The sequence below is a fragment of the Quercus robur genome, chromosome 3, assembly GCF_932294415.1.
Source record: "Quercus robur chromosome 3, dhQueRobu3.1, whole genome shotgun sequence".
NCBI classification, from domain to species: Eukaryota; Viridiplantae; Streptophyta; class Magnoliopsida; order Fagales; family Fagaceae; genus Quercus; species Quercus robur.
In genome coordinates, this window is record NC_065536.1 from 14,610,432 (window position 1) to 14,638,106 (window position 27,675).

General features: G+C 31.1%; 1 protein-coding gene and 2 long non-coding RNA genes across 3 annotated transcripts in view; 2 read left to right on the top strand and 1 right to left on the bottom strand.

The window, feature by feature from the left end:
- Window positions 1-27,675, top strand: part of LOC126717210 (uncharacterized) — a 116,700-nt gene that overhangs the window by 66,688 nt on the left and 22,337 nt on the right. The gene's annotated exons all lie outside the window — the stretch shown is intronic.
- Window positions 4,222-4,669, bottom strand: LOC126717213 (uncharacterized). The gene is made up of 2 exons (XR_007652459.1): window positions 4,588-4,669; window positions 4,222-4,467 (listed from the first exon to the last, which is right to left on the bottom strand). It is a non-coding gene; the product is annotated as an uncharacterized LOC126717213 (long non-coding RNA).
- On the top strand, window positions 12,260-27,251 carry LOC126717211 (uncharacterized). The gene is made up of 7 exons (XR_007652458.1): window positions 12,260-12,735; window positions 12,822-12,976; window positions 17,890-18,044; window positions 24,116-24,187; window positions 24,317-24,458; window positions 26,371-26,442; window positions 26,848-27,251. It is a non-coding gene; the product is annotated as an uncharacterized LOC126717211 (long non-coding RNA).

The window sequence follows — 27,675 nt, forward strand, 5'->3', positions numbered from 1 at the left end:
TTAGCTTCAAGCTTCTGTACGAAGCTAGCTTCACCTTCCGTACGAAGCCAAAAGTAGCTTCGTACAGAAGCTTGAAGCTAAAAAAATTTAGCTTTACCTCTACTGTTGTGTAAGCATTTTTTGGGTTTTTGTGGAGCTAAAATAGCTATATAGCTTTTTAGCTCCATTACTGCTAATGCTCTAAGTCTATAACCAATTAACCACCCCCTTCCCCCAAAAACCTCTTAAAATTTATAGGCGGTGGGAAAAAATGTACTATTAAGTAATTTCCTCGATTAATTTATTAAGATAGCAGCCTTATATGGATGTCGCTCTTCGAATTTTCAACTCAACGAGTTCAAAATATTTCTTAGATGAAAAAGTGAATCCTATCTAATTAACTGCCATTTGGGCAAAAATTATTGAACTGCTTTTGGCGGAATGATTTGCTTCAGCCACCAGATATAAGGTAGACAATTTTCTTTAATTTGGAAATGTAGTGTGTTGCGTATTTTTTCATATTTACCATCCGGCTGACACATATAAAGTTCCATTTTATCTATGTATCTATATGTTTCTCCTAGTGATTAAGTGCTCATTTCATATACAGAATACCTCTTAATGAGTTAACTAAAAGATACAATCGGAAATTTTATAAGATTAGTTTTCTGCGTATGCATATATCATTCGCTTACACTTGATATAAAAACACAGATTTAATCCTCAAATTTTTTTTTTTTGGGTTCCTGTAAGTTAATTCTCATTGCTGTTACTATCGTTGAAGTAGTGTTTATGCTGTTTTGGGATTAATTTCTCTTTCTTCTCGTGCCTTTTTTTTTCCGTTGTCATTTTTAACATCTTTTATCATAGGTTAATGATGACAAGAAGAAAATGCTAGTGATGAATGGGAATACATTTCAAGTGAGGACAGAAAGGAAAATGCCAGTGATGACTGGGAGGATGATTAAAGTGACTTAGAACGGCATGACTTTCAAACTCAGACCAGATCTACAAGTCCAATCAGGTTAACCGGTCATGAAATTGACCTTTTATATGTGAGAATCAGCAATTTGAATTATCTAAGAGAACCTCTTATACCAAAGTTTGACCTAAAAAATTGTCTAAACCATGAACCAATTCAACTGAGTCAATGAGTTGCATTCAAGGTTGTCAAAATCAGGATCTTACGTAGGATCGCAGGAGGTAGGTAGGATCGTGGATCATAGGATCGAATCATGAATCATAAGATCCTACTTATTTTCAAATTTGAAGCAAAAAAACACATTGATAGTGACTTTATATTTTGAATAATCACGTAAATTATGAATCTTCCAAAGAAAAAAAAAATAATAAAGATTTTAATCATATGATGGCTTTTAAAAAAAAAAAAAAATCATATGATTTAATTTGCATGTCCTACATTACTATGTTTATACTAATGAAACAAATGGATTTAAGCTTTAATGCAATATATTTAAAAAGTTCAGTGAATGTTTAATTAGAAAACAACTAAGTACTAAAATACTAGCATGCTTTTTCCTGCAGTAGCAACTCTTGAACCCTCATCGTCACCTAACATTGATAACCAAATGATACAATAGTGATCACACATTCGCACATACACATGTAATATATATATATATATATATATATATATATATATGAGCATATGAAAAGGAACACCCATTCCCCGGCCTCATAGTAAATTATGAGGATGGGTCAGAAGAAGAAGATAGAGATCCCTATTGGCTTTCCAAAATGTTTGAGTATGGTTTTATCAAGTTTATTAAGTTGACAAGCCATAACCAGGTCAGCCAGTTCCCACAAGTCATACAGCAAGTTGTTACGAAAGTCAAAAGTCCATTTGTCTCTATCAGGTGTTGGAGCACTCTCCCACAATGGGATGTAGACAATTGGATGACAGTACTACCATCCAGACACTTAGTACTCATTAATGGCTACACTCACCATGGCCCTTGGTATGAAGGAGATTCCCATTTGTCTTATAGAGATCCCTATGTTCTTGCTGACTGTTGGAAAGCTATTTCAACAATGAAATTCTTAATGTTATTCAAGAACTATGGAAAAATTATCATTTCGTAGGTAGCACAGGAAGAGTTTTAGTATTTACCACCAGGCCATACTCTACTGCCATCCCAAATCTCCAGTGGATTAACCATAGTGACCCAAGAAGGCTCGTCACTAGAAAACCAGATTATGAACCCTTGATTTACTATGGTTTTTGTAATCAATATGCTACTTATCATGAGCATGATTGTGATTACAACCCTCCCTAGAATCCCTACGATGGGTACCCATCTGATGCTGCTAGCACCGAATAATTGCTCACAATACAGGGTTTCAGTCTAGCCTAGACTCTGTCCAGATAGCTGGAAAATCTAGCAAAGTATTAAAAGATCTTGCGCAGCAATTGCTCCTCCAGTCAGAAGAAAGAGTTTCTCTTGCCTCTTCAGAAGCTTTAGTCAATCGCAATCCAGTCGATTCCTTCTAGGATTCTTAAGATCCTTATGATGGTTACAACTTGGATAGCGATTAAGATGTTTTGGATAGCACCAGTCACTATTCAGAATAGTATCTCAGTCCGGTTACTATTCATCAACAGTACCTGCACTCAACAACGTTTTCAGACAGACCACTATTCATCCACAGCACCAATCACTGTGCATGAATAGTATTCAGAAAAGTAAGGGGACAAGACACTATTCATGAACAGTAACAATCACTGTCCATCTACAGTGCCCGACACAATAATCTAGAGTTACTATTTGCTTTCGGTGGAAAAAGTTTTTCACCTTCAATAAAAGCATTTTACTCTCCGAATTTCCAGCAATCTTCTGAAGAATCTAAGGCTTCCTCCAACTATATAAGAAACCCTCAATCTCATTCTTTTGCAAGTTTTTCATTTTCAGGGCTTTAGGTCTAGTTCAGAATTACCTCCCTTCTCTTTACAACCCTTAGTCTTGTAAACACCCTTACTTCATTATCTTCATCAAAATCTATATCATCATCTTTTGGTCGACACCCTTTGCTAACCATTCATCATCCGAAGACAAGTTCTTCAAACCAATTTCTTCTTTTGCACTTGATGGTTTAGGTATTTTCTCTTTTATCTTCAAGTTTTACATAACAAATACCAACTCATTCATTTTTTGTTTTTGTTTAAATAATTTTCTCCTTTATGAGTGTACTTAAAACTGTACCAATTTTAATAGAGAATTCTCAACTAGGGGATAATATACCAAAGTCATTTGGTCTTACCATTCCAAATGTACTCCAATTACTTTCACAACCTGAAGAGCTATATGTTAAGCTCAATATTCTTATAGCAAAAATTTTCAATTCAAGAAAGTCATCTCCATATGAGTCCCACCACTTAGTTGATACATTTATGAAATACAATGTCTTAGTCTTGAGATTACAAATTACAACTTATAAAGATGAACTAAAAAAAAACTAATTTTTACGTTTTGGTAGGATCTTATACGATCCTACATGATCCTACATGCGATCCTACAATTTTTATGATCCTTGTGCGATTCTAAACATTTTGGTGAGGTGGGATCATAAAATCGTGCAATCTTACGATCCAAATTGCGATTTTGACAACTATGATTGTATTTGAATATTTTGAGAGAACCTCTAAAATCGGGGTTCGACTCAGCCGGTTCAACATGATCAAGGAGTTGTATTTATTCTTAGCTGGTTCAACCTAAGAGCTATGCCCTCATTTAAGAACCAAGGTTGGTATAATAACCAATACACCATTTACACTCCTTATAAACAACTATGAATTATTATTATATTTATTGGGGCGGGCTCCCCTCCCGTTATAATATCTTCAGTTCTCTCGTGTTTTTACACCAATGAAAGACACGTGGCAAGCAACAAATCCTAAGGATATAAATAAGCCACATAATTCTCTCTCTTTTATCTCATTTCAGTTTTCAATAAAAATTTTCTGGTATTGCTTCAATCACCTGTTACGAAAAATGATCTTTCAAAATCATATTTTGATGGTTTCCACTATCACAAAATGATCAGCCACTCCAGACCCATATCTGGGAAGCTCAAGAACTCTTTCAAGAGCTTCAAAGTTTGATGGGAACAACTTTTGATGGAGAACAAAACAAATGAATTGGGTCTTTGATTTGGGTTTTATCAATTGTGATTTGAATGTGAAGAGAAAGGCCGATTAATTGGATAAATGAACAATAAAAAAAATTAAGCAATAAAAGATTAGAGAAGAATATCATGGCTGCTTTCAAAGCTTTGAAGAAGGAGAGGAAGCTTTCAAAGCTACCATGGCTGATTCTTTCACAGCTTTCAAAGCATATTCAGAAGTCTCATGCCAAACCCACAACCCATCGGAACTCCAACAGCCAGAAATCCATATCAGAGCTGATGTCTCACCTCCCCAAGCTCGCCGAAGGACCCAAACCCATTGCCATCAAGTTCCGATCTGCCAATCTAGACGCATCTGATGCTCAGGTTAGAGTGGGGATGTTGGAGAAAGATCGATGCAAAGAAGAAAGAAAGACAAAAAAATTGAGAGAAAAAAACTGGTATTTGACGTGTGATTTTTCTAACCTTAGGATTTGTTACTTGCCACGTGTCTTTCATCAGTGTAAAAACAGGAGAGAACTGGAGATGTTATAACGGGAGGGGAGCCAACCCCATATTTATTTTACATTTACATGATTTATAGTTTTAAAATTAAAAAAAAAATTATTTAATAAATATACTTGTGATTTAAGAATAATGCTTTTGTACAAGAATTTACTAAAATAATTAAAAGTGATTTTTTTATTTAATCAAAATAATTTCTACTTAAAGGATTATTATACAATTTTTTCATGCTCATTTGTGATTTCATATTTTCTATTAACCTTATAATATCATGAAAATTTATTTGAAAGTATGTTTCAAAAATTTTAGATATTTTTGGTCAATTTTGTTAATATTTAAAAATTTAATATACTTTTATTTGTATTTTAATTAATTATTAAATTAATTATGACATCATCTTGGTTTGACCTCGGCTTAACTTTAGTCTAACCTTAAAAACCTTAAACCTCTCCATTTTTTTGGTTCTTTGAACTGTTTGGATTTGAAAACCATGACTATTATTATTGAGAATCTGCCAATGATCTTGCTAAGTAAGTTTATATTACTAGGTTTAAATTATAGTCAATACCTTGTAGACCAAGCTGTTAGCCTTTCTTTCTGTTGTGACCATTTCTGTGGGAAGTTTCTATTACACAGAGACTCAAAAATTAGAGCATAACATTCACAAAGAACTAAATATAGGGAATCACAATGAGACAAAATTCATTTAGAAAATAGAAGCAAACCTTTAGCACTGTTATTTTCAATTAAATACTCATTTAGAGACCTTAACATATTAACACATGAAAGATGTGAGTAATGTAATTCAAAACATATGCCTTCATATGCAAGCGGCAAGCGGCAAGCATGTATGCTCAATTACACACATGAACAAAATCAGTAAATAATTAAATCTGCTCCATGTTACAGAAGTCAGTGAAGTTCAGTCTAAATTAGACTACTTTACACCCAGCATTAATATTAAAGTGACCAATTCCTAAAGTATTTACTAAAAATAATTATTTATTTTCATAAAATTGAAACAAATGTTGGGTAACTGAACCTAGCCCAAGCCTTGCATTTGTAAGATAAGAGTAAGAGGTTTAAGGTAGAGATCAGTCACAAGACTCACAACTAACCAAAATGCTTTCTCTCAAATTTCTGATACTCCTTTTGTCGCACTGTGTAATTATTTTACTTAGCCTTATATTAAAGAAAAATGCAAAAAACTCAATTTCTTTTACCAAAAAAAAAATTACTAACATTTGATGTGGCATCGAGCTTTGGGCTTACTTATTTGGTTGAATTTTAAAAAATAAATAAATAAAAAATGAACCCACTTGAAGTAACCGAAAGCACATCAATCCTTTGTAGCATCTTTCTCTTCTTCTCAAAAATAAGAAGGGTAAATTGCAAATTACACCCCTACAATTTGGGGGTGATTAGATTTTACACCCTGAAATTTTAGAATGTAGAATTTACCCTCTGAAGTTTGGAGCGTTTGGATTTTACACCATGACGTTTTAGAACTTGGATTTTACCTCCTAAAATTTAGGGTTGTTTGGATTTTACACACCCAAATTCTCAAACTTTAGGGTGTAAAATTCAAACATCTCAAAATTTTAGGGAGTAAAATCCAAGCACATTTAAAGTATAGGGGGTAAAATTCAAATTCTAAAACGTTAGGATATAAAATTCAAACATCACCAAATTTTAGAAGGTAAAATTTAAATTTTAAAACTTCAGGGTGTAAAATTTAATCACCCCCAAACTTTAAAGCGTATAGGCTAGAAGCCCAATGAAATGAAATTTGGGAGTTAAGGAAACGGAGACCATCTCGAATGCAGGGCCTTAGCTACAGCCTAAATCCAAGAGTTAGGTTTGTTTTGACTCGTTACATGCAGTGTATCTTAGGTCTACAAAATTAAATTAATCAATTTTTTTTAAAGTTGAATAAAAATTCTTGTTGCGAACATGTCCGAATATTGATGATGCAGTGTGTTTGTCCGTATTGTATTTGGCTGTTTTGCCTTGAACTCTATTTTAATTTACGTTTATAATTTATAATTAAAGGGACAAGTTGAACGGTTATTTGTGTATGACAGCTAATCAGCCTCATCTTAAGCATTTGGTTGCTGGTACGCAGAAAGTTACAATTATTAAGACAAGTTTATTGCTTTATTTTGTCTGAGTTTGACAGCTAATCTTTAATATTGGATTCCTAAACAGAAGATTAGGACTGACTTATAATTGATGGACAAGTTGATTGATTTTCGTGTCTGAAAGCTAATTTTAAGTTTTGTATTAAAATGGGGTTTCTTTAAAATCTTGTTCTCTCTCTTTTTGTGTATATTAAAATATTTAGTATTTTTTTAATAAATAAATAAATAAATCGGGTTAGATTAGTGGTTTTTTCGAGTCATTTTCTCTCCCACGTTTTTAGTCAAAATTCAATCTCCCAAGTGCGTAACACTGTTTTTTCCGTTTTGTTTTTGTTTGTTTGGTTTAATATACCCCCACGGCCCACACATATCAAACCCCAAAGACAACATTATTCTAATTAAATTGGCTGAGATTAAATTTATTAAACCCTTACATTATGGGGGTTTTAAATGTAATTTTTTCTTTTATTATTATATAATTAATTTTATAATATGAATTTTACATATGGCTGTAAATGAATTAAGTTATTCATAAAAGTAGAGTTTGGCTTGATTACAAAAAAAAAAAAAAAAAAAAAAAAAAAAAAAAAAAAAAAACCTCATTCATGTTTGTTTATTTGTAAACCAGCCAAACTTGAGCCTTAGTTTTAGGCTTGCTTAATAATGAGCTAAGTATAGACTCATATATGGTTTTGGTAAAAAGCTTGATATAAGCTTGACAATTCAATCCATATCTTACTAAGTAATTGGGGGTTCTGATCACTCATCCAAACCAAATATGTTTGATATGGGTTTGATAAAGTACTTGTGTTGGATATCAAGCTTAAAAACTTAATAAACTTGATATTCAACTTGAACTTGGGTAAACTAATGAATCAAGTCATCCCAAACCGAGCTCAAGATTTTATAATTTTTGACAAGCTCAAGCTTGACATCATTTATACGCTTAGTTCGAGCTCGAACCAATCTTGAACACTAACAAATTGATAAAATTTAGCTTGTTTGCAACCCTAAAACAATGATAGCCAACGTTTGTTAATATAATGATGGCCTATTAAATTTACTTCACTTACTTCAAAATAGATAATAGATGGATAAGATTTTATAACTTTTAAGTTCAAGTCATCCAAAAAAGTTTGGAGGACTCTAATTAAGTCCTAGCAAGTCTTTTTAAATATAATAAAAGATCTATGCTTTTGAAGATTTTGACAATGGACCTAGTTCATTCTAAACATTCGGAAGTAGCATGAGCTCAACAAACTTAGGATCTAACAAAACGCATACCCTTTTGAGTCTCGAATTCGAAAAATTATCTTATAAGATTGTTTCATGTAATGTACTAATGTTCCCTCTCCTAAGGTGTGAGTCTATAAATGTGTGAAATCCATCAAATATGAGAGAAACATTCCATGAGACAATCTCACTCCACAAATGGAGAGCATAGTTGTAGCTCTAGTCCATTACAATGTGCCACACTCTTATTAAATTTGTTTTCTTGACAATACCTATGGCCAAAATTGGCTTTTATCAATTTCTCACAAACTTTCCAACAAAATGCCCCATATCTGAAACTAATTAGGAAAATGTCATTGTTTTGAAAATCGATTTTCTAAAAATCGAATTTCAAATTTAAAACTCGATTTTTGGAACATCGAGTTATAGCGAACGTGGACTTAGAAAAAAAAAAAAAAAAATCTGGAACTCGAGTTCATGGAACTCGAGTTCCGGATTTTTTTTTTTTTTTTTAATTTTTAGTTCACTAACTCGATTTTCCACAAATTGAGTTTTAAATTTGAAATTCGATTTTTAGAAAATCAAGTTTTAAAATAGGGACACTTTCCTAAATAGTTTTAGATATAGGACATTTTGCTGAAAAATTTTGGTGAAAGGGGCAAATACCCATTTTCTCCCAATACCTATATATAGTACAAACCAGTGAAACCACCCTTCTCCGCAGTCCAACGTGTGAATGGATTGATAAAAAGTCATAGGTCTTACCTCTTAGGAATTCTGATTGCCAAAGACATGCTCACTTTACTTTCGTAGAAAGTAGTCACTAAGGAAAATTTTATTTTGGTTTGACAATTGGCTTCCTTGTGGACTAGTAAGGAAAATTCTTGTAGGTCCTCATGCTAAGTTGGAGTTCTATCTTAAGATGGTAGACACTCTCTCCACTCGGGAAAGTGGGATTTTTATTGTAGTAGGAATTTTCATTGAAACTTCTAACTATTACGAACAAGTAATCCAACTATGCAAGTCACTGTCTTCTCAAAGAAAAAAAAATCTATGCAAGTCACTCATTTGTCACAAATCCACATTCTCATGATAAACAATTTTGGCCCTCCAACTCACCAGTATGAAACAAAATCAAATATGAAGAATAGAAATTTTGAATTATAAATGACCAAAATAAAAATAACAAAAAATTTAAGTATAAAAGTTGTATTTTAATATATTATATCATAATTTAAAAATCTATTTACAATATTCTTATTGAAAGCTTCGTTTCATATCTTAACCAAAAAAAAGATTCGTTTCATATTGTGCATAGTTGCAGCCCATGTCCAAGTTTTAACTTCTGTCCATGGCAAGGTGCCTCACTCTTATTAAATATGTTTTCTTGAGAATAACTATGTAGCCATGTAGGTAGTACAAAGCACCCTTCTATCTAGTCTAGTACTCTATGTGTGAACGGATTGATCAAAAGTCACAGGTCTTATCTCTAGGGGGACTTTGATTGCAAATGCCAAAGACGTGCTCACTTTACTCTCTTGGAAAGTAGTTACTAAGGAAAATTTTATTTTGGTTTGACAATTGGCTTCCTTGTGGATTTCTATGGAAATTCTGCAGGTCTTTCTAAGTTAAGTTCAATCTTAAGGTAGTGGACAATCTTTCTACTCGGGAAAGTGGGATTTTAATTGTAGTAGGATTTCCTTTGAAATTCCTAACTATCACTCACAAGTAATCCAAGTCACTCATTTGTCACAAATCCACCTTCTCAAGATAAACAATTTTGGCCCCCCAACTCAGGCACTTTATATGAATCTAGGCTGCCTTTCGATTCCTTAAATAAAATAACTACAATGATAAGTGTTACTAGATTAAACCAATATGAAACAAAATCAAACATGAAGAATAAAAATTTTGAAATATAAAAAATAAAATAAAAATAACCAAAAATTTATATGTACAAAAGAAGAATTTTAATATATTATATCATAAATTAAAAAATCTATTTGCATTAATCTTATCCAACGTAAACGTAGGCTTTGATCAACAGTTTACTTTAATCAACTCGATAATTCATCTTCCCTCTGTGGCACCACCCAATTAATGAATACGGTGAAGAAATCAAGAAAAGCAAAGGGAAAGAAGGGGAAAAGATTAAAGAATTTACAAGAAAATAGTGTACTTTTAATCAATTTAATATGACTGCCTTCCTGTATCCAATATCAATATTCAATATGGTGAAGAAAAGAAAAGGAAAAGACAAAGGGAAAAAAACAAAGAAAAAGTAACAAGCTTCTTATTTTTCATAGCTGCTGTCCCGCTCCCACTCCCACTCCTACTCCCATAGTCCCATGACTCTTTGCTCTTTGGCATTTTCCTAGTAAGAATTCAAAAGATTCGTTCCACATTGTGTATCCAAAAAAGCAAAACAATAAAATAATTTTATTTTGGTTTGACAATTGGCTTCCTTATGGATTTTTGAGGAAAATTCTTGCCGGTCCTCTTACTGAGTTGGACTTCAATCTTAAGGTGGTGGACAATTTCCGCTTAGGAAAATGGGATTTTAATTGTGAAATTTCTAACTATTAAAAACAAGTAATCAGAGTCACTCATTTGTCACAAATCCACCTCCCCAGTATAAATAGTTTTGGCCCTCCAACTCAGGCACTTTATAAGTCTAGGCTGCCTTTTGATTCCTTAAATAAAATAGCTACAATGATAAGTGTTACCAGATTACAAAATTACAAGTAAAAATAAACAATATGCCAATATGAAACAAAATCAAAATGAAGAACAAAAATTTTGAAATATAAAATACCAAAATAAAAAATAACAAAAACTTGATGTACAAAAGTTGCATTTTAATACTCCATTCATCCCATTTTTTTTGTCCTCTATTTCATTTTGAGATGTCTCAAAATATTATCATGTTTCTAAAAATAAAAGTTATTAATTTACTAATGTTTCTATTATACCCCTATTAATTTACTAATTCAATTTTTTGATAAATTTTTTTAAAGATAGTTTTGAAAACTTATACATTTTTAAAAGGTAAATAAAACAATAAATAATGTTCCTTTAAAAAGTTTGACTTTTCAAACAGGACAAAAAAAAATATAGAACGAAAGGAGTATATCATATCATAATTTAAAAATTTGTCTACATTAATCTTATCAAACGCAAACACAGGCTTTGATGGGCGCAATTTTTATCCAATGCCTTCAATTCATTGGACTCGTTGCTCTATTTTCAGACACACGTCATGATCTCAACTAATCTAGTGTCTTGTGACACTAGGCAGAAGCCGAACCAGCTTTGATCAACAGTTTACTTTAATCAACTCGATAAGTCAAGTCTCCCTCTATGGCACCAACCAATGACTACGGTGAAGAAATCGAGAAAAGCAAGGGGAAAAGATTAAAGAATAGAAAAGAAAATAGTGCACTTTAATCAATTCAATAATTCTGCTGTCTCACTCACTCCCACTCCCACTCCCACTCCCATAGTCCCATGACTCTTTGGCATTTTCCTAGTAAGAATTCAAAAGATTCGTTCCACATTGTGTATCCAAAATTTTCAAAAAGCAAAACAATAAAATAATTGTAAAGCGAACGAATCGAGTAGCATTGATTGATCACCAATATTATGAATAAATAAGGTAACGGGACAAAGACTTCCGCGCTTTTATACATGTGCTTTTATATATTATCATCCTAATTTTATTTTCGATCTAAAAAAAAGTGCTCTTTTAAATGTTCTGCCATCAGAAGATTCACATTAAATTTCCTAAAATTTCCTCTCAATTTTTGGATACAAAATTACATTTTGTATTTTTTTTTTTTTGAGAATGTATATTTTGTATTTTAGCTAATTACTTTTCAAAACATTCATATTTGATTCTCAGTTGCATGAAAATATTATTTTTATTTTTATTTTTATTATTTCTCTTACTTTTCAAAATATCAATTTTTATTTATTTCAGTTACTCTTGAGACAATTGTTAATCTTTAGTTTCTTTAATGCAATTTCTTTAAAAAGAAAAAACTAAAACTCAAAAAAGAACAAAATAATTGTTTGGAGAATGATTTTTATTATTTATTGAACTATAGAACATCAATTGGAAAAATATTCTATTCTTAAATAAGACATTTATAATTTAAACCCGTCTATACAGAAAAATTAATTAATTTTTTGACTTAGTTATTAGAATAGTTATAATAAAGCAGATATCATAAATTGAACTGTAAAAAAAAAAAATCAACGGTTGAGTTCCCGTTGAAAGACTTTTCCTACTCACTTTCCTTCATTTCATTTATCCTCTGAATTGATTTTCGTAGCAGCTTTTGTGTTGTCACTCTCCACCCTCTCATTTTGGTTTTATTTTGCTCCACTTCTCAAAACAAAAAGAAAGAAAGAGTTTGATACTTTCTACTTCACGCCATTAATTTTCGTTGCAGTCATCTCTTAGTTTGGTTCTGCTTTACTCGATCCAGTTCTTTTTCTAAAAAAGAAAAAAAAAATCAAACTTTTTACCTTAATTTTCGTTGCAGTTTTTTGTGTTAGTATCCTATCATTTTAGTTGTACTCTGCTCCACTTATCCAAAAAAGAAAAAAGAAAAAAAAAAGTAGTTAAGTATTTTAAGCTCCTCAACCCTGCTCTCATTTACTATAGCGATTATCCTTGATCTGTGAAGTCATAGAAGAAAAACCTACAAAAATTGTAGTGTGCAGGAGAGAGGTACTTCCTTTTAGTTTCTTACTTCTGTATTTTTTTTTCTTCGCTTATGCTATCCTTTCATTCCTCAATTTGATATTTTGTTGCAGTTTTTTTGCTCTGTTTTACTTATCAAGACTTGTAACGAAGGGAAAAGAAGAAGGTATAGCCAACTGTTCACAGTTACTGCTACTCAGCAAAGTGACTGTCTGAGTGGAAAACAAAACAAGCTGCTTTGGAATAGTTTGAGATCCTAAAGAGAGAGGTACCTTCTTTTTTCTCTTTTCTCATTCGTCCTTTGACATGGTTCTTGCTTTGTTGTGGTTATAACCCCTTTTTTTTTTTTTTGGCCAAGTAATTGTGGTTCTAATTACTGTTCCTAATTTGCTGCTTAATTATGGCCACAATAGCTGCTCTTAAAAAGAAAACTAGCATGTAACCTGCATTATCTATAATTCTACATACATTTTAAGATTTGTAGGTCCTTTACCTCAAAAAAAAAAAAAAAAAAAAAAAAAAAGACTTGTAGATCGTATGTTTGATTTTAGTATTCTAATATTTTTAGGTGGTGTTTTTTTAGTCTACGGTCGACGGACATGGGTCAACAAGGAAATCTTTTTGATAACCAAAGACTTTCGTTTCTATGAATATTGCTTTGATAAGTTGATTTTTTTTCTTTTTTAAGTTTTGAGAATCAGTTGATTTGATTATTGAGTGAAAAGAATAGAAAAGAAAATAATGTAATATCTCATTTTTACCATATAGAAAACCACAAGACAAGACATGCCTGAGCTTTTTTAAGAGAAAGGGTAAATATTTCATAGATCAGACCGTTAAGAATGTTCGATTAAACTGATACCATCTAAAATGTAAAACCTATAATTAATTTTCCATGTTTAACCTATGTTGAAAAAAAAAAAATTATGTTTAATTATGCAGATAAAAAGAGAGGGAGGTGAAGCAAATCAAGTGGCTCACTCTCACTTTCTTTTTATGTCGATATAGATAAATTTTCATTTTATGTTTTGAATTTTTGATTTTATTGAAATAAATAAAATCATAGTGGTGATTCTGGTGATTTTGGTGAAGGTGGAAGTGGGGATTATTTCCCCAGTTGATTGGCGTTTAGCTTCTTTGATACTGATCGTACCCAAATTGGCCATTAATCACCACTATGATTTTATTGAATAATATTCTTGATAGTTGATAGTATTGGATCATATCAAGGTACTAAATTGGTGAAAAGATATTTTCATAGAATTGGACAATATCCTGCCGGTGTTTGATTCTTTAAAAAAAAAAATAAAATAAAATCCTGCCACTATCCTCGCCAAGCAATTCAAAGATACAAATTTAGGAGAGAGTTTAGGATTTGGGAGTGCCATACCAGTAATATATGTTTTCCACTAATTTTTATTGTTTTTCAATTGCTCCGGAGATCGCTTGAGGTGGGAGATATATTATTCTACTGTGCAGAATGAAGAAGATAAACTTTAACCGTAATAAACTTTCCATATAAGGGTACAAAACATTTAATTTCATAGTTGGAGATAATTAATGCTATTAGCAGTGGCAACTCTAGAGTGGTTACTAAAAAATTGACATTATACAAAATTTAATAAAGCCATAACCTGATTTTCAAAATAAATAAATAAAGCCATAACTTGAATGTTTTCTACAACTATGAGCCAAGTCGTCAAAGAAATCAAAATTGTTACGACTGTAAAGCCAAAAAGAATAGAATTGTCGTCACCATCAAGAAAAACTCAAAATCACAATATTTTTCTTGGTACCATTTTTTAAGGAAAAATGAAATTATAAATTATTTTTATTGAATAGTTTGAATGAGTTACAAATTTGAATGATTAGCAATTTTTATCTTTTTGTTTTATAATAGGTTTTTTGTTAAATAATTTGTTCACTTGTTGTTGTTTGGTCTTGTTTTGTTGTTGTTTGGTCTTGTTTTGTTGTTGTTTGATTTATGTTTGTTGTTATTTGGGCTGATATTTATTGTTGTTATTTATATCTTAAAAAAAAAAGTTAAGGATTATGTTTGGGGGGGACAGATTTAATTTTGGAGTAATGTTATGTCCACAATATTCTTATAATAAATTTTATGCAAAAAGTTGTTTATTGGTGGTTAAAAAATAATATTAATATTAGGCCAAATTAGAATTGGTAACAACTTACCATATTGAATTTGTTATGAAATTATTGTGAAAATGTTATGAATGTAACATTACTTTTATTTTTGTTAAACCAAAATTTTTGTAATTCTTATGTTAGAATGTTCAACACTTTTATAAAGGTGTCACAATATGTTATTTAGCATATAAATTTTTTTTGGCAAGTTTATATATACTTTTTTTTTTTTTTTTTTTTTTTTTCAAGTAAGGGTGATCTTGTGACCACCCTAGTTTGGAGGCTGGCTATAAGGGCATTCACATCCAGACTGTGAAATGCCAAATGTATGACAGATTTAGCATTAAAGCCCAAAAACCCCCAACACATGGACTTGTAAAAAGCAACTATTGCAAAAAAATTTGCAATAGTGCTACAGGGCAAATTCTAAAAAAAAACTAATATTTTATTCCTTACTTTATCAATTCTATCACATCCTATTTTTAAGATGGCAAAATAGGATGTGATAGAATTTTGGGATGTAAATGCTATAAGATCACTTATTTATAGAAGGTTGATAACAAGACCATTAGAGTGTTTCTACTGTTAGATTTATTACAAAATAATGGCTTATAAAATGTGTAATTCTTACAAAGTTGCATAAGGTGTAACTCTCTCTCTCTATATATATATATGTACATATGGAAAGAAAGTTTGGAAGCAAGAATAGAGATTGCTTATTTTTTGAGACATATACAAATATAAAGGAATGAATGATTTTAAAAATCTTGCGAATTCTCCCAATTTCAATGGAAAGGAATGAACGGTTTTAAAATCCTTGCAAATTCCCCATAAAAAAATCATTTTATAACAAAAATGAACTTTTGTGTTATACTGCCATTTGTTGTTTTTCATTTTTTTAGAGAAGGAATTAAGAATTAAAACTTAGGTTCTTTCATTAGAGAAATTAGCTTGTAACTTCATGCATATGCATGAGATACATATACAGATAAATATAACTAAACTTTTCTTTTAAGGGATAGTTTCAATGTATGGTGTTCGCTTCTTATGATTTTTCTTTATCATTAGGCCAAGACACTAATTGATTTTTAAGACTGAAATCGAACCCCAAATCTCTTGTTCTGCAATAAGAGACTTTACTAGTTGAGCTAACTAGAACCTACATAAGCATAACTAAATGCGTATTAAAATTTTACCAAGTTTATATATAATATTTACGTATTTGAATATATGAAATAGCTAATAATAAATGTAAGTTTATTTGAAACAAATGAAGAAAAAAAAAATCATATAAATTGTTATCCACCAAATTCTCATTTTTTGTATGTCCAACATCATATATATATATATATATATATATATATATTAACATGAGCGGCTCCATTTGGAGCCTAGGGGGTTCAATGAACCCCCTCAACTGGCCCCAAAAAAAAAATACTATATATAATTTTTTTTGACTCCCTAAAATAAAAATTTGAACATCGTAACCCTATATTTTCTTTTAAGCCCCAACAGAAATAATTTTGAATATGATTCTTTTAACAATATCTTGACATTTTTAAACACAAAAAAGTCCAATGACAAACTAATTTGATCTAAAATCTAGGAAAAAAAAATTAAAAAGCCCAATAACAAAAGTAGAAATTTGTTATTCTTTTCTTTTACAGCGAGTTTCAACTTATGACGTCTGATCTTGATGATAGCTTTTTTATTATCAGATCAATACACCAATCGGTTTTTTGGTGTAGGCGGGGATTGAATCCTAAATTTTTTATCCAACAATCAGAGACTTTATAAGTTGAGTTAACTGAAACCCACAGAAATTTGTCAATCTTAAACCTTAGAAAAAGTTCATTTAGATCTTAATAAATTTGAAATAAATCAATCAAATAGGAGATTAATGAATAAATGATTGTTTGGCTGTATACATTAAAAAAGATGTAGCTCGTAGAATTGATAATGAGAATATCATATAATGATTTCAAAATATGAAACATTGTAGAAAGTAATTGTAAAACTTTATGTATTTCAGTTTTTGTTTTTTTGTATTTTTTGTGATGTCGATATATTCAAGTTCTCTTTTGTTTTAAATTTTGTATAATTTATGTTTCTTATTGATCTCCCTAAAAAATAATCTTGGATCTGCCAATATATATGTGTGTGTGTGTGTGTGTGTGTGAGAGAGAGAGAGAGAGGAAAAACCAGGTAGTTCCACCGTATAATAAAGTTATAATATTGTGCAATTTTTTTCCGTAAAAAATGAAACTTAATTAACTTTTTTCCCCTTGAATGAAAGTGGTTAATCATGTATATCATTTGTAAGTTCTAACCGTGTCCATGATTTAAAAACAGGAGTTAGAACTTAAGACACCAAACGGCATGAGAAGTTACTATTGTCTAATTGCCCAGGGCGTAATTTCCTATTAGATTTGAAAGTTATGTTGATTTTCCAGCTTCTTAATAAAATTCAAAGCATTTTTTTTTTTGCTCAAAAAAAAAAAAAAAGATTTGAAATTATATTTATCCCAAAAAAAAAATACTAACTCGATTTTGATAATTATTATTAGACCAACTTCTGTTATAGGATGGTTCAGATAAAGGATATATTTTCTTCTAAAAAAGAAAAAGATAAAGGATATAGTTATGATAATAAATACTGCAAAGTACGAGAACAAAATCTAGAGTGAAAATGATGTCGCCTCATATATTTATTTATTTATTTTTGTTTTATAGACAGCCACATATATTTATATTCCATTTAGTATGCTATATTAGTAAATGCCTCCGCGTAGAAACTTCATTTTGGACGGGCGGTTGCACCCACACTCCTGCCAAGTGCCAATCATCTTCTATGCGCAAAAAATGTATTGCATCAAACCTTATTACAACCTGCCGTATATTAATAATAATAAAAAAAAAAAAAAATTCTCTACCTTGTAGTGTGAAGGAGAGAGGTACTTCCTTCTAGTTTCTTCCTTTTATATTTTTCTTCGCTTATACTATCCTTTCATTCCTCAATTTGATTTTTTGTTGCAGTTTGTTTGCTCTGTTTTACTTATCAAGACTTGTAACTAAGGGGAAAGCAGAAGGTATCGCCAACTGTTCACAATTACTGTTACTTAGCACATTGATTATCCGAGTGGAAAACAAAACAAGCTGTTCTGGAATAGTTTGATATCCTCAAAGGAGAGGTACCTTCTTTTTTTATTTTTTCTCATTCGTCCTTTGATATGGTTCTTGCTTTGTTGTGGTTTGTAATTGTGGTTCTAATAACTATTCCTAATTTGGTGCTTAATTATGGTTACAATAGTTACCCTTAAAAGGAAAACTAGCATGTGGCCCGAAGTATATGCTTCTACAATTCTATATACACTAAAAGATTTGTAGATCATTTTCCTAAAAAAAAAATAAAAAGTTATATTATAGATCATATATTTTGCTATAGTATTCTAATATTTTTAGGTTGTGCTTAAAAAAAAAAAAAAAAAACTCTTTTTACTGTAATGATAATTTCATCTAATTTTTTGTAAGCACTTATTTTAAATTTTTTATCATATAGTTTGAAGAAGATGCTTTGATCCTAATTAAATTGTATATACTTAAAATTTGGTCAATAACAAATATTTATAATTTTTTGGGGAACTAAAACGAAACTTATCAGTTACCACATAGTGCATCTGGTATATTACATAGTCCATAAAATGCCATACATTATCCCAAGTAGGGCTGTCCATGGGTCGGGCCAGGTCGTATTTATGCCCAACCCAGACTTGACCAGAAAACTTTGGGTGGATAAAAATGTAAACCAAAGGTCCTCTAGAACTGATGATGAAAATACCAACAAGGGGTCCACTTCTTTTTAGCAGCAACATGGTAATTTCAACATGACTACATATAACAAATTAAAACATTAAAACAAACCAGCAAGACTTTCTTTTAAAAAAAAAAAAAAAAAAAGCAAGAAAGAAAATAATAATCCACATGCAAGATGAACCCATTTGGAGAAGTTACATCTAAATGAAATAAATATACTTTCATAAAAAAAAAAAAAAGAGATAAAATTAATGAGCTAAACCAAAACAAAATCTCCATCTTTGTTAAAACAAACCACCAAGACTTTCTCAAAAAAAAAAAAAAAAAAAAAAAAAACCAGCAAGAAAGAAAGTAATAATCCACATGCAAGATGAACCCATGTGCGGAAGTTACATTTAAATGAAATAAATATACTTTGATTAAAAAAAAAAAAAAAGAAGATAAAATGAATGAGCTAAACCAAAACAAAATCTCCCTCGTTCTTTCTCTCCAACCTACTTCTTTTTATTGTTTCTTTCTCTTTTCTCTCCCTCGTGATGGAAGCAGTTGACTCATGGGTCATGGTTGACTCCCTTTTTTTACTTTGTTCTTATCTCTCACTATTTCTCTCCCTTACCGTGTTGCTTCACTTTGTATCTATCAGTAAAGTAGTTGGCTGTCAAACACTTCAAACAAGGAGATAAGACAAGAAAGGTGGAGCCAAAATGATGAAACTACCTGTGCTTTTTCACTCTTTTAATTTAAAGTTTTTAAGGATAGAAACATAAATATACCTGTACACAACAAACAAACGTAAAAGGAAATCTCCGATTCTGCGTTTTAATCTTTACAATGTCATTTTGTCAAACACAAGCTGCTCAATTATCCTTTTTTATATAGAGTATAGATATGTGATTATGCTCCCTATACATACGTTTTGGCAAGATATACATGTAAACTTTAACTTGAATGTATGAATATATCAATATAGTATTAGGTGAAACTAACTTCGGAGGTGTTCAATGCCAATGAGAAAAAGTTAGGGTGCATTTGGAAGAGTGGATTTTAGGGAGGATAAAAAAAAGAAAAGAAAAAAAAAAAGAGAGAAAATGAGGAGGGAATACTTTTTGGAATGTGTTTGGTTGGAAAGAGGAGAGGGGAAAAAGATGCAAGGATCTGGGTGTTTTCTCCCTAGACCCACTATAAAGTTTTATTTCCAAAATAGGTAGAAAACTAGACAGGGAGAAATTCAAGAGGTAAATGACGAAATTGTCCTTGTGTAATGCACATGGGTTTTGTCAAGTTCCCCCCTCCCCCCACCCCCTTTTATTTAAAACTTTTTTAAAGCTTTTGCCTTATTGGCTGTGCCTCTTCTTTTCTTTATTTATTATTATTATTATTATTTTTTAAACTTTCCTGTGACATTGTTATTTATTTTTTAAACAAAACTTTATTAGGACGTTGCCTTTTTTTTTTTTTTTTTTGTTGCTGTGACGTGGTGCTTTGTTTTGTTTGTCTTCTTCTTTCTTTCTTTCTTTATTTATTTATTTATTTTTTTTTGTTTAACTAGATATGATTTTTTTTTTCAAGACATGATTTTTATTTTTTAATAAATTTAGGTGATTTTTTTTTTTTTTTTGCTTGTCACTTTTTGTTTTAATTGAGTATCATTTTTTTTTTTTATCAAGAGTATATGAGTAAATTTATACAAACTCACTTTTTTCACATTTCACTTTTTCACTCTCAACCAAACAAAAAAAATGAAAATAAATTTTTTTTCTATTCTCTCACTTTTTCACATTTCCAACCAAACAAACCTTTAGTATTATGAGTTATGACATCAATAATATCAATCCAGCCGCAACAATAATAGGGAATGATGTGAACACCAATGCTACTCTTTGTAGCGAATTAATATGAGCTCAAATGGCATTTTAAAAAGAATTGTGGATTCAATAGACATTTTATGTATATGTATTTTTGCCAATAAATATAAATAAAAATAAAAACCTATCTTTGTCTTCTCCCTTCTAACTGAAATCTCAAATTTATTTGACCTACTTTATAGGTACCCAATTCTTTTGTTCAAATTTTGTATTTATCTCAATTCTCAAGATGGATAATTTATTTTTGGCCAAAATGCAAAACTAACCATCTAAGTTTCATCTTTTGTTAATTCAGTCATTTGAGTTTCAGTTTTGTCATTTTAGTCCTCTAAATATCAAATATAGTCAATTCAGTCCTTCATTAGTTTTCCATTAAGTGCTGCCGTCTACCCACCAAAACGACCACGTTTGGGATGATTTTTTTTTTTTTGGATTTTAACTTCTCTTAATTTTAAAAAAAAAAAAAAAAAAAAAACCAACGTAAGGGTAACAACATCGTTCCCCAGTCCACTGGAAAAACAAAACAAATCCCCAGCCCTGACCTGAGAAATTTGAGGAACTAAGGGAGAAAGAAAGGGGGAAAAGAGAGAGACTGAGAGAGAAAGAGAGATCGGGAGAGGGGGAAGAGAGACCAAGAGGGAGAAGAGAGATTCACGGTGGCTCCATTCCGCTCCATCGGGCTAGGGTCTACTTGGCGGCTCAACACCGTCGAGCTAGGGTCTACTCGCGGTCCCTCTTCCTCTAGAGTCTCATCACTTCCCAACAAAACCTTCAGCTACTTCAAGAATGGTGACCCTGTACACCCACTCACACCATAGCACCACGGAATGCTGTACCTGTCAACCATGGTTTAAATAATTTTTGTGATTCTGATATTGCCACTGATCTGGAAGTGTACTAGATTCTGATTTCTATGCTATATATATGATATAGAGTATTCATTTCTAGCATTTTCAACCTGCAAAGTTTTGAATTTTGGGTTTTTCGTCATGATTTGCTATGTGGGTCTAGTGTATTATAAGCTCATCATCATTCAAAGCTCAGGAATTCTACTTATTTCCTGCCTTACAATACAGATTGTTATGGTACCTGGTTAGACCCCAACGTCAGATAAAAAAAAGAAAGGCCTTTTTTTTTTTTGTGTTGTGTATTTGATCAATTGACCTGATCGGAAACTTTGTGGTGTTTTGATGTCATTTGGGGTGGATTGGTGGTTTGTACGGTGGTTTTGGAGTGTAATGGGTAACGGATTGAGGTGGTGACAGGCCAACAACGATGGGTCAGCTGTGTTTGTGTGATTGTGGGATGAAACGGTTGAGGGTCTATATGGTCTCTTCTCCCTCTCCGTCTCTCTTCCCTCTCTTTCTTTATCCCTCAGTTCCTCAAATTTCTCAAGTCACGGGCTGAGGATTTGTTTTGTTTTTCCAGTGGGCTGGGGAACGACGTCGCTCACCTTAGTTTTTTTTTTTTTTTTTTTTTTTTTTTTTTTTTAAAATATAGAAATTTAAATAAATAAATAAATAAAATCATCCAAAATGGCATGGTTTTGGTTAGTAAACGTCTGCATCTAATGGAAGACTAATGGATGACTATATAGGCTGTGTTTGGTTCGTGTAAAAGCATTTCCGGAAAATATTCCATTTTCCGGAAATGCTATTTTCCGGAAAGGAAAATGTTTTCATGTGTTTGGTTGCATTTCAAAAAAATTTCCGAAAAATATTTTCTGGTGTTTGGAAAAGAAGAAGGAAAAGACAAACCCAAAAAAACACAAACAAAACCCAAAAAAAAAAAATCATCAACGATCGACGCTCGACTGGGTTCGACGGCGCGGTGCTTCATGAGCTCCAGTCTAACGACGCGATCGACGGCGTGATCTCGCGAAGCGTCGCGGTCGTCGGACTGGAGCTCGCGAGATCGGCGTGGATTGGAGCTCGGGGTTTCGCTGGTGATCGTCGGATTGGACTGGTGCTCGGTCTTTTTTCTCTCGCACGCTCGCTCTCTCTCTCTCTCTCTATGGAAATACTTTGAAGTGAAAATGAAAGTGTAAAATAATTTTCGTAGTCAAAGCCATTTTTTTTCGGTCAACGGAAATCAATTTTCGAAAAATTCTATTTTCCGGACTAACCAAACACCCCCATTTCTGGAAAAGCATTTCCGGAAGTGATTTTCACCCAAAACAAACACACCCAAATTGATTATACTTGAAATTTAGAAAATTGAAATGACAAAACTAAAATTTAAAGGACTGAATTGACAAAAGGTAAAACTTAGAGGATCAATTTTACATTTTTATCTTTATTTTTTGTACACACCTATCGTGCAATGAAATATTTTATTTGGAGCTGATGAATTCCAGTCACCCGGAACTTCCAAATATTTCTCTAATAATAGTATAATATTACTATAATGTACAAAAATGTCTTATTTGCTCCCCTACACTACAAAAAGGACAAATAACTTTTCTCTTTCTTTTTTTCAATTCCCACAGTAGCTTCTCTTAATGCCCCATTGGTGGTACCAAAAATTTCACAATTTGGCACACTCACACAAAAAAAAAAAAAAAAACTACTCTATTTATTTTACCACTTTATTTTACAAAATACTCAATATTAGTAATTTTATTTTAGCATTCAACATAATAAAATAATATAAAAAACACAATAAAATAATATATCTATTACAATAAACAACAACCACCACCACTAACACAATAAAATAATATAACTATTAATAAAATATTTTTTTTTTACCATCTTAGCTACGTTGCACAGATATCTTTGGTTATGCATTATAGCTCAACAACCAAATTTTTTGGTTTTTCCTCCATCATTGCAGCAGGTTTTTTAGTATTGATGATGCTAAAAATAGCAATATGGCTTTTTAGTACCACCAATGCTAATACTTTCACATAAATAGACCTACGCTCCAATTTTGTCTTTTATCTTGCCCTCCCGACCCAAATTTCTAGCTTTGCCACTGATTTCAGTTAGTTCAATTGGTAAAATATCTTATTTTAAAATAAAAGATTTGCGATTCAAATTTGTTTACATAAAAAATCAATTGGTGTTTTGACATGATGATAAAATATTTTTATCATGAAGTAGGTTCAAATTCTATTATTCCTATTTCCTATTAGAAAACATAAAGTTAATGAGCAAGAAAAAAAAACTCTCTTCTGTTGAGGTCCAATTTAAGAGACTTTTCCTACTCCACTTTCCCTCATTTCTCTTGTCCTCTGAATTAATTTTTGTAGCAGCTTTTGTGTCATCACTCTTCATCCTCTCATCTTGGTTTTATTTTGCTCAACTTCTCAAAAAAAGAAAAAAAAGAAAAAGAGTTTGATACTTTCTACATTTCGCCATTAATTTTCATTGCAGTCATCCTCTTCCTCTTAGTTTGGTTTTGCTTTGCTCCATTTCTTTAAGAAAAAAAAAATTTATAGTAAAGAGTGATATTTTCGTAGCAGTTTTATTTTTTTGTGTTAGTATCCTATCATTTTAGTTTTCCTTTGCTCCACTTCTCCAAAAAATACAAAAAAAGGGTAGTATTTTGAGCTTCTCACTGCCTGCTCTCATTTATTATAGCAACCATCCTTGATCTGCTAAGTCAAAGGAGTAGAAGAGAAACCTGCTCAAATTGTAGTGTGAAGGAGAGAGGTACTTCCTTTTACTTTCTTGCTTTTATTTTGTCCTTTCTTCTTTTTCTTCGCTTATGCTATTCTTTAAATATTGCTCAATTTGATTTTGCACTTTGTTTCTTTGATTTAACCTTTTTTTTTGGTTAAGTTTCATTTTAATTTTCTCTACTTATCAAGACTTGTAACAAAGCAAAAAGAAGAAGGTATCGCTAAGTGTCCACGTTTACTGATACTCAGCATAGAAAGGAAAACAAGCTGCTCTGGAATAGTTTGATGTCCTAAAGGGAGAGGTACCTTATTATTTCTTTTTTCTCATTGGTCCTTCGACATCGTTCTTGCTTTATTGTGGTTGTAAATTTTTTATTTCATTTTTGGCTGAGTAATTGTGGTCATCTGTATCGTATTGTGTACAAAATATTACATACGGTAAATATTCATGAATCGCACAATACAAAGGTGCGTACTGCATCATACAAAGATATGTGGGTTTAAATTTTTTTTTTTTTTTTGGGTTAAAATTTATACTTTTATTTAAATCTAACAAGTTTTTAGACTTGTTTTTATCACAAAATTATTGAACTACTTAATTGAGCCAAATAAAATAAAATGTCCATTTTTTTTTTCTCTTTTTCTCCAGCAAAATTTGGATAATAAAATTGACACTTACTTTCATATTAGTCATATAATTAGAATTATTTTTAAATGACAATAAAATTATCTTTTTATTGATCATAAGTCTAAGAAACTAGAATGAAGAAAAAAGGAAAAAAAGAAGAAGAAGAGTAAATAGTAGATTTTGATGATGATGAAGAAAATGTCAATGAAAAAATAAATTTGCAAGATGATGAGCATCATGACAACATTGATTTTGATGGAGTTGATTAGGTAAGATGATGGATATGATGAATATATATGTTATAAATTTGATTATTATTATTATTATTATGATAATCTGATAGTTACAATGGGGAGGAGGAATTGAATCTCGGACATCCTGAATATATATGTTATAAACACTAACTTGTAACCCAATACATATGCATGGATACACTTAAAAATATACAATATGATGTATAATATAAATTATATATATATAATTTAAATACTATTGATAGTCATTTTTATATTTTGTTAACTCTTTAAAAAATTTTGTAAGAATATTATTAGGTATGAAATGTAAATTTTCCATTTTTTTTTAATTATTGTGAAACACTTTTTTTTTTTTTTTACAATTTATTTATTCTAGACTCATTGGTTTTTGTACTTAATAACTTACTTGGATAAATATTTATGATGTGGTCCCACATTTGATTCTAAAATTAAGAAATAAAACTCTTTAAGAATAAATTATTTAGGACACATGATTCAAAATTGGAACTCTTATTTGGAATTGTAATTTGAGTTTCTCTCAGCTTCATCTATTATTATATATATAGATATGCTAATTTAAGTGCAAAAAAAAAAAAATGCTAATTTGATTTGTTTAGTTAGTTTTATTAAATATTATTACACAAATGATAATTAAATTAGTCATTAGTTGACTAATTCCGAATTTATAGTGAATATACATTTTATATATGTATATTTATAATTATTTTTTAGACGTGTATCTTAAGATATAAGATGCATAAAAATAATTTTTTATTTTATTTTTATGATTGTAACTGTTCCTAAATTGGTGCTAAATTATGATTGTAATAGCTGTCCTTACAAAGAAAGAAAAAAAAGGGCAAAAGTGTAAATAGGAGAGAAAGTTTGGATGCTCTAGATATGTTTTTTTCTTGAGACATATAGAAAGGAATGTATCTTGCAAATTCCCCATCAAACACATCATTTCATAGACAATGAACTTCTATGCTATTTATTTGTTTGTAGAGAAGGAATTGAGGATTAAAAATCAGATTCTCAAGATAAACCAGGTAGTTCCACTGAACAATAAAATTGTGCCATTTTCCTCATCAAAACAGACACATAACTTTTTCCCCCCCTTGGAATCAAAGTTATCAAACTAGTGAGAAATTGATCAAAGTAGATGCCTACTGCCAAACGTTAATAATTCATTTCTATTTGCTTCCCACCTTATTACTAGAAACCAAAAAAAAAAAAAAAAAAAAAAACCCAAAAATAAAATAATCAAACATCATTTTATTTTATTTTAGATTAACTTGGGGTTTTTATTTTATTTTTAAATTTGATTGTCAGCTTTCAGCTTTCCTTTGTATGCCCGCGTGAAGACAGTGAAAGACTATCTTCATTAATATTCCAAAGACAGAGGTATGTCATTACATAGGCTTCTTTTGTCCTTCAATTTAATTACACTACCATTGTTGTCATCGTTTTTTATTGGGCTTTTCTTTGCTCTACTCTCAAGACAGCAGCCCAACCCAGAAAAGCCTACGTTTTCAATTTAGTTAATCACTTTTCAAAACATTCATATCTGATTCTTTGTCCTTTACTTTGTTCCATTAAAATATTATTATTTATTTACTTTTAATATTTCTTTCAGTTCTCGAAACATCAATTTTTTTTTTTACTGAAACAAAAACGGCAAAATAATTGTTTGAGGAATGATTTTTACTATTTATTGAACCATAAAACATCAATTTATTTGTTTTTATTATTTCTCTCGCTTATTTATTTATTTTTATTTCCCTAAATTGATCACTTACCCTGTTTTAGGGAGATGAGAATGAGGATGAGATTGCTTGTAAGAGTTTAGACTTGATCCAGCCAACTTGCATCCCGTTCTTCAGTATATTTTTTAAAATATTTTCTGTATAAAGTTTGTCAATTATCTTGATGGATTGGATTGTCAAATGAAAAATACTGAACCATAGATTTATTAGTTTGGTAAGTGATGACATGACAATTCTGACCAAGAATATGATTCTATGATTAAATTTAAGTGAAATGGAGTGAGTTGAGTTGGTGGATTCTAGTTAACTCAATTGGTAAAATATTTTATGCTTCAATAAGAGATATGATATTCAAACCTAGCTACACTAAAAATTAATTAGTGTTTTAACATTGATGATGTACAAAATTGTCAGCGAGCTAATCGTCTACCCGCGCACCAATTAGGGTACCTGAAGAACAAGAGAACAAAGAACCTATAGAGAGCACTGGTGAAGTGTTGACCAAAGACCCTCCAAAGGTTAATTCAGTGATTGGAAGACCTCTGAGAACTTGAGAGTAGGAGAGCTAGAGATTTTCACATACCTTGAAGAGGAGAAGGTGTGGTGCTTGTATAGTGATGTAGAGTTGACCAAGATCCCTTGAACGTAGGAGCTTCTCTTGTGGAGAAGATTTGGAGTTAGGGCTCCAGGATCTAAGGGCTTTCCTTCCCATATAAGGAAGATGTGCACGTGTAGTGGGGTCTTTGAACATGATGCGCAGGTTATTCCCATGTTAGGACTCATGAGTGGAGAACATGCAAAGGCATGTGGGCCCAACGTACCCAACCGTCGATATGGTCCTTCATTCATCGATATGTGAGTGAAGGGTTCA